The sequence below is a fragment of the Vanellus vanellus genome (assembly GCF_965231255.1).
Source record: "Vanellus vanellus genome assembly, contig: HAP1_SCAFFOLD_35, whole genome shotgun sequence".
Taxonomy (NCBI): domain Eukaryota; kingdom Metazoa; phylum Chordata; class Aves; order Charadriiformes; family Charadriidae; genus Vanellus; species Vanellus vanellus.
The window spans coordinates 462,399-470,156 of NW_028128889.1; the positions used below are offsets into that span (position 1 = coordinate 462,399).

A 7,758-nucleotide genomic window follows, 5' to 3' on the forward strand; every position below is an offset into this window, starting at 1 on the left:
GAAGAGATGTTGTAAGTGTATTTGGTAGAGAGAAAGGGGTGGGGAGGGCAAACATATGATTCATAGAATCATAGAATGGTTTAGGTTGGAAGGGACCTTAAATATTATCGAGTTCCAACCCCGCTGCCATAGACGGGGCCACCTCCCACTGGACCAGGTTGTCGAAGTAATGAGGCAGAGAAAATCCACATTAATATCTCTGTATTCCAATCGTGCTGTGTGCTGGAGGTATGAGAACCTTAGTATCCAACCACCAGGAACTTTGGACTTCCGGTCTTTGAGAACGCAGAAATTTCAGGCCTTTTCTCTGTGTCCAGAGCTGAGACATGAGAGAACAGTAAGTTACCTGCCGAGGCCTACACTGTGCTGCAAGTGAAGGCAGAGGCAACACCTATCAGCCGCTCCTGGAGTTGTATATTGTTCTTCAAGAATGCTGTGTGAGCAGAGAGCGGTATGACTCTTGGGCCAGCACAGGAAACCCTAATGAGATCCAACTCCCAGTGGCACACAGAGGAAAATGTGAACGTTCTTATACATGTCTTTGTTTTATCCAGTCATTGTATGAAGGCAAGCTCCTGATGATTTATTCTGGGTGAGTGCACGTTGAGCCTTGTTTGCAGAGCCAGGAAGGCAGTTGTGAGGGGGAGGAGAAACAGAAGCGATACCTGCACATAGCTCGAGAATGGAGGGGATACGGTTAGTTTCAGGTAACTTTATACACCGTGGAGACAGTTGCAAAGTCTGAACTGTTCTACGCTTCTGCTGTGATCAATGCAGGGAGACTTCCTGAGGGCAATCCATTGCTTTTGGGTTCATCTGTGCAGAGCACCTCTGATGAGTCACCCTCATTCAAATCCTTTTTTTTTCTATTGGCCCAGGGGAGCGTGTGTTCACCTGGAGGAAAGGAGATCGTCCATAAAAGGAAACCAATGCTGCTAGAATGATTTCAGTTGTCCGCATTATGTGGGATGAGTTATACTTCCTAAATACCTTTGTGCATATTTTTTTCCTGGAGAATGAGAAGTGAGGCCAGATAATGAGGTCAGGGGCAGGTTTTCTATTAAGAATGTTGACACTTGGACAGAAGAGAGACTTCCCCTGACAGGGAGCAGCAAGAGCCAGGCTGCTCTCCAAAGGAAGGCGAGCTGGGAGCCAATGGCGAGACCATGGCTGGCAATGCAGGTGGTGCCTCCCCAGCCAGGGCCCAGCCCCACCGTACTTGAGCAAGGCGAGCATGACAGGCCTGGGCATGGCGGCCTGCAGGGCAGCTAAGGCGGGAGATCAACCCAGTGATTAGGAAGAGGGAGGTCTGGCCGGGATGGAGTTACCTTTGCCCATAGCAGCCCTCACAGTGCCGTCCTACCGTTGTATTTGTCGCTAGAATGGTGTTAATAACACACCGATGTTTTGGCCACTGCTGAGCAGTGCTCACACAGCAGCAAGGCTGTGTCTCCAAACCCCACTGCAAACACAGGCCTGTAGGCTGGGGGTGGTCAAGAGGTTGGGAGGGGACATAGCCAGGACAGCTGACCCAAACTGACCACAGAGACATTCCATACCATATAACATCACACCTAGCAATAAAAGAGAAGAGAAAGGAGGAGGAGGGGTTTCTAAAGCAACCGAGGTCCTATTGCCAGGAAGTAGTTGGACATCACCTGCTGATGGGAAGTAGAGAATAAATCTTTGTTTGTTTTCCTTTGCTTCCACCCGGGGTCTTTTTTTTTTTCTTTATTAAACTGCTTTTATCTAGTGTCAGAAGTTTTTCATCTTATTTTTCCCGCTGTCCTGCTGAGGAAGAGTGATAGAGTGGCTTGGTGGGCACCTGGCAGCCAGCCAAGGTTAAGCAACCACACCAAGCCTGGAAGATGCTGTTCTAGGAAGCTCTGCTGCCTTTTAGTGCTGCTGACTGTGAGATCTCCAGGAAAACTCCCTCAGAATCCAGGTGGCGGTCAGTCACAAGTTGTGTCCCCAGGGGCTCAGCACTGAGGCCAGTCCTCTTTAATATCTTTATCAACAACCAGGACGAGGGGATTGAGTACACCCTCATTAAATTTGCAGACGATACCAAGTTCAGCAGGAGTGTTGATCTTCTTGAGGGCAGGAAGGGTCTACAGAGGGATCTGGACAGGCTGGGTCCATGGGCTGAGGCCAATGGTATGAGATTTAAAAAAGCTTGGGTCACACCAACCCCGTGCAGCGCTACAGGCTTGGGGCAGAGTGGCTGGAAAGCTGTCTGGCAGCAAAGGACCTGGGGATGTTGGACAACAGCCGGCTGAATATCAGGCAGCAGTGGGCCCAGGTGGCCAGTAGCATTCTGGCCTCTATCAGGAGTATTTTGGTGAGCAGGGCAGTGATTGTTCCCCTGTACTTGGCACTGGTGAGGCCCCACCTCGAGTACTGTGTTCAGTTTTGGGCCCCTCGCTACAGGAAAGACATTGAGGTGCTGGAGCATATCCAGAGAAGGGCAGTGAAGCTGGTGAGGGGTCTGGAGAACAGGTCTTATGAGGAGCGGCTGAGGGAACTGGGGTCGTTTAGCCTGGAGAAAAGGATCTTGGAGGAGGCTTTATCGCTCTCTACAACTGCCTGGAAGGAGGTTGTAGCAAGGTCAGTCTCTTCTCACTACTAACAAGCAATAGGACAAGAGGAAGTGGCCTCAAGTTGCGTCAGGGAAGGTTTAGATTGGAGATTATGAAAAATGTCTTCACAGAAAGGGTTGTCACTCATTGGAACAGGCTGCCCAGGGAAGTGGTGGAATCGCCATCCCTGCAGGTATTTAAAAGATGGATAGACGTTGTGCTTAGGGACATGGTTTAATGGTGTTTTTGTCAGTGTTAGTTTGATGGTTGGACTTGATGATCTTAAAGGTCACATCCAACCTTGACAATTCTATGATTCTATGACCCTTCTGTTGAGTAATGAGGTTCAGTGTGGACCTCCTTGCCTTCTAAACTCCTTTTTGAAGCCTAGGTCTGGCTGGATCCAATCATAGTCTCAGACTTGTTCAACAGTCCATGTCTAATGGAATTATTCTTACAACATTAAAAATATGTGGGTAGCTATATGGATTCGCAGTGTGTCAGAGTATTAATTCAGCATGCTGTCACTTACTCAGGATCCGTCATGGGTAAGGGATGTCTCCACCTTGGGTAAGGAAGGATCTCTGAGTCTCAGATAAGGAATCTCTAACCTTGAGAGGTGTCCCTGCTCAAAGGGAGAGTCACCTGCCGTGCTGTCCACCTGCAATCCAGGGAGAGCTCACACTGGGCCCATCCTGGTGGTAATATTGATAGAGTGAAGTAGTGGGCTGCTCGTCAATAGTATAGACACGAAAGTTAGTTTTTTTTAACTCCGGTATCTTGTTCTGTGCATTGGTTGTCTTGCACTTTTGGTTTTCAAAACCACCTTTGGAAACATTTTTCAAGACACCTTCACTCCCTTGGATGCGAGCCAGGAGCTTTCCAGCTCGCAAGCTCACCCCAAGGATGTGAAGTGTGTTGCTCCTTAGTCAGCCTGAACCAAAGCACGGGTAGGAGTCAAAAGGATCCATGACAGTCTGACACCCCTCACTCAGCCTTTGCACAGAGCAAGTTAAAGTGGTGTCAACCTCTCTTCACTGCTTTAGATGTTGTTTTAGATGGTCACATACACCATGGAGGAATTCATGCCTCATGAAAGTCTACTTGGTTGTGATCAGAAATGGGACCTGAAATCATAGGATCACAGGATAATCGAGGTTGAGAGAGAGCTTGGGAAGTTTGTAGTCCAACCTGTCAGAAACAGGGTCAGACCAACGGTGACACGGACTTGCTCAAGGTTGATCCAGTTGGATCATTAAAACCTCCCAAGACAAAGACTGCACAAGCTCTCGGGGTGACCTGTTCCTATGCTTGCCTGACCTCATGGGGAAAAGGTTTTTTCCTTTTTCCCTCTAAACCTCTTCTCTTTCACCTTACACCCATGGTCTTTTGCCCTCCCAACATGCACCATGCTGAAGAGCCTGGCTCTGTATTCTTCTTAACCTGGCAGGCACTGGCAGGCTGCCATGAGGTCCCCCTCAGCCTGCCCTTCTCCAGGCTGGACAAGCCTGGTTCCCTCAGCTGCCAGCCGGCAGCCCCCAGCCCTGCCATTGCCAGGGTGAGTCCCCTGCAGGGGCAGAAACTGGCACTGGCCCTTCCTGCATTTCCTGAAGCTCTTGCCAATATGTGCTCTCCTCCTCCTCCAACCCCTTCCCTGATCACAAAGGACTGGAGGACTTTTCAGGAAAGACTCAGGCAAAGGTGTCATTGAGTCCCTCAGCCCCACCCGTGCCTGCTGTTATGAAATCCCCCTCCCCATTCCACAGCCCTGCATTTTCCATGTTGAGCCTTGGTCTCATGAGCGATTAAACTCCTATTTTGCCCTTCACTTTTCTTACAGTCACCAACTCCAGGAGAGCTTTGCTGTTCCCTAAAGCATACCTCCACAGCAAAGGCAATTTGTAAATTCCTTCTGTGTAACCTGTCCTTGCTGTCACCTCTTGGCAGCTGCTTCATGGTCTCCCTCAATGTCCTGTCCCTGCACGGTTCCAGCCCCACCACCCCACACATGGCCCCACAGCCCTGCTGGGGAGGTACACCACATGGTGGTGTGCATTCAGGGATGGGTAAAAGTTCCCCAACACCAACAGTCATCTTTGCCCCTTCTCCCCATGATTGTTGTCCCAAATCTGGGTTCTTTACCCGGTGTGCAAGCCAATAACACACAGAGCAGAGGTATTGCCAACTTTATTCAATTAATGCGCAGAAATTGGGTGCTCGTGCCAAAACCGGAGCACTCCTTAGTTTCAAAAATCTCCACTTATATACATGGATTACTACATATTCAAACAATTAATACCTACTCATTGTTATTCTCTTCAATGATTGGTCGAGATTTCTTCGCTTCCCATGTAAATTAGTGTGCAGACTCTATCTTCTTCTTCCATTGTTCTCTTTTGAGTAGGTGGCATCATATGGGTAGGTGGCCAATGAGTCGGTGGTCTGGATCTCCCCCTGCCAGAATTACCTTTTACCCACTTCTCCTCTGATCTTGGCAGTTCCAAGTGGTTTTCTGGGTTTGCTGACCAGGCCTGCAGTTCATCGCTCTCTTGACAGGAATACCCTGCTTATCAACAATGCTACATTGTCTGGTGGTTCGATCCTTAATTGAATTGTAAATAAATCACTTCTAATTACTATTTCTGTTTTTAATCTTAGGTAAATAATGAAATAGGGTTGGGGCAGTACAGAGGACTTGAGCAGCAGCAGGTTTCCTTGGTGGCTTCAATTACATTTTACATTCCGTTTTCCTGGTTTACGTCAATGTTGCTACAACATGATCATATTGTGAAGCTCCCCCAGCACCCAATTCCTGCCCAGTCCCAGCCATGTCCAACACAGGGATTCACAGACAGCCCTGCTCGAGAGTCTACTGGGGTCTGGGCCAGGAGAGAGCTGGGGCAGGGCTGGACGTGCCCTGATACAGGCACTGAGCCCAGCAGGAGGAGTGAGATGGCCTCACAGCAGCACTCATCCATAAACCTGGGGTGAGCGGACAGTACTGGAGATGGTCGGCGAGCCAGACTGGGGAGTAACAAAGGCCCTGGGCCACCTTCCCAGTGTGTCCATGCCACCAAGGGCACAGACCAGCCTCCTCTCTCCTGCACCTCCACGCCTTTGAGCTCTTCCCCAAGCCCTGGCTCTGCACCACAACCGCTCTGGTGTGACTCCTCACCCTGCGTGGTCACACAGGACAAGCCAGACACTGAGGATTTTTACTCCTGGGCACTTTCCAGCCCAGCCCGGCTCCATCCCAGCTCTCTCCCAGCTCCCCTGGCCTCTCTCCATCCCAGAGATGGCCCCACAGCAGTGCCTGCCCCAGGGTGCTGCAGAGCTCTGGGAACTCACTGCAGAGCCCCAGCCCCTTGGGAGGGCACAGCAGCTGCTGGGGGGCAGAGCGGGGCCAGCCCCAGAGATGGGGGGCATCTGTGGCACAAGGACAAGGCAGTCAGCGGCACCCTGTGTCCTCCTCTCCAGGCTATTCAGAGAGGTCGGCAGCCCCTCTGGGCCACCCCCTCTCCCCAGGCCAGTACAAGAGCCCTGGCCCTGGGGATCCTCAGGCAGCTCCTGCTGCACCGGTGACAGAGCGGCCTGCCCCAGGCTGCTGCAGCCAGAAAGGTCTCTTCATTTCCCACTCATGCATGCTCTGCTGATGGTGGGTCTCATCAAAAGAAGTTGCAGCTGCCTCATTTTTTTTCTTTAAATACAAAGAGAGCCTGACTCTTATTTTGCCCAAAGTCTCTGGACCACTCAAGACAGGTGGATACTTAACACGACAGGATGAGTAAAAGAATTTCTTTTCAGAAAAGATCATCACAAGGGGAAAAAAGACAAAAAGAAGGAAAAAAGAGGGAAGGAATGGAAGGCTTGGCCCATCACAACACACACTGGGAATCATTTGCAGAGGAAGGTACGCAGCTCATGGCTGCTGAAAAAATGTCTAATCCACTTCCTCAGGGCATCCTTGAGCTCCCGGTTCCTCATGCTGTAGATGAGGGGGTTCACTGCTGGAGGCACCACCGAGTACAGAACTGCCAGCACCAGATCCAGGGATGGGGAGGAGATGGAGGGGGACTTCAGGTACGCAAATACACCAGTGCTGATAAACAGGGAGACCACAGTCAGGTGAGGGAGACACGTAGAAAAGGCTTTGTGCTGTCCCTGCTCCGAGGGCATCCTCAGCACGGCCCTGAAGATCTGCACATAGGACACCACAATGAAAACAAAACATCCAAAAAAAAGAAAAGCACTAACCAATAGAAGCACAGCTTCCCTGAGTTTTGAGTCTGAGCAGGAAAGCTTGAGGATCTGGGGGATTTCACAGAAGAACTGGTCCACAGCATTGCCTTGGCAAAGTGGTAGTGAAAAAGTATTAGCTGTGTGCATTAGAGAATAGAGAAAGCCACTGCCCCAGGCAGCTGCTGCCATGTAGACACAAGCTCTGCTGCCCATCAGAGTCCTGTAGTGCAGGGGTTTGCAGATGGCCACGTAGCGGTCGTAGGCCATGATGGTGAGAAGAAAATACTCTGCTGACATCAGAAAGAAAAAGAGAAAAACTTGAGCAGCACATCCCAAGTAGGAGATGGCCCTGGTGTCCCAGAGGGAATTGGCCATGGTTTGGGGACAGTGGTGGAGATGCAGCCCACGTCGAGGAGGGAGAGGTTGAGGAGGAAGAAGTACATGGGGGTGCGGAGGCGGTGGTCGCAGGCGATGGCAGTGATGATGAGGCCATTGCCCAGGAGGGCAGCCAGGTAGATGCCCAGGAAGAGCCAGAAGTGCAAGAGCTGCAGCTCCCGTGTGTCTGCGAATGCCAGCAGGAGGAACTCAGTGGTGGAACTGCTGTTGGACATGAGCTTCACAGGGAGCTGCCCAAGGAAGAGAAGTTATTGCCAGGTTAGGACAAACATTTTGCAATATAACTCATTATTTCTCATAGAAACGCTCCAGTTGCCTTATTCCTTAGTAGCACCTTTGTTCAGTTCCATTTCTGGAGCTCCTCTGGTTGCTCTTTGAGTGCGCCACGAGGAGCTCAGGCTCCACTGTGCACTCCAGAGTACTTGGTCCTACTCTGCAGTGCAGCAAGGTGGGGATTTAGATTTCCTACTCACAATGTAGGGCAGATTTTAGCCACTCATAATCATAAGATTACCAGGGAAATATTATTTTGGAGCCGAAACTG

The 7,758-nt window shown here is 50.5% G+C and overlaps 1 pseudogene across 1 annotated transcript; it reads right to left on the reverse strand.

The window, feature by feature from the left end:
• Positions 1 to 6,473: 6,473 nt before the first annotated feature.
• LOC309683860 (olfactory receptor 14A16-like) lies at positions 6,474 to 7,429 on the reverse strand (annotated as a pseudogene). Its single transcript has one exon. The product of its transcript is annotated as an olfactory receptor 14A16-like (transcript).
• Positions 7,430 to 7,758: the final 329 nt, after the last annotated feature.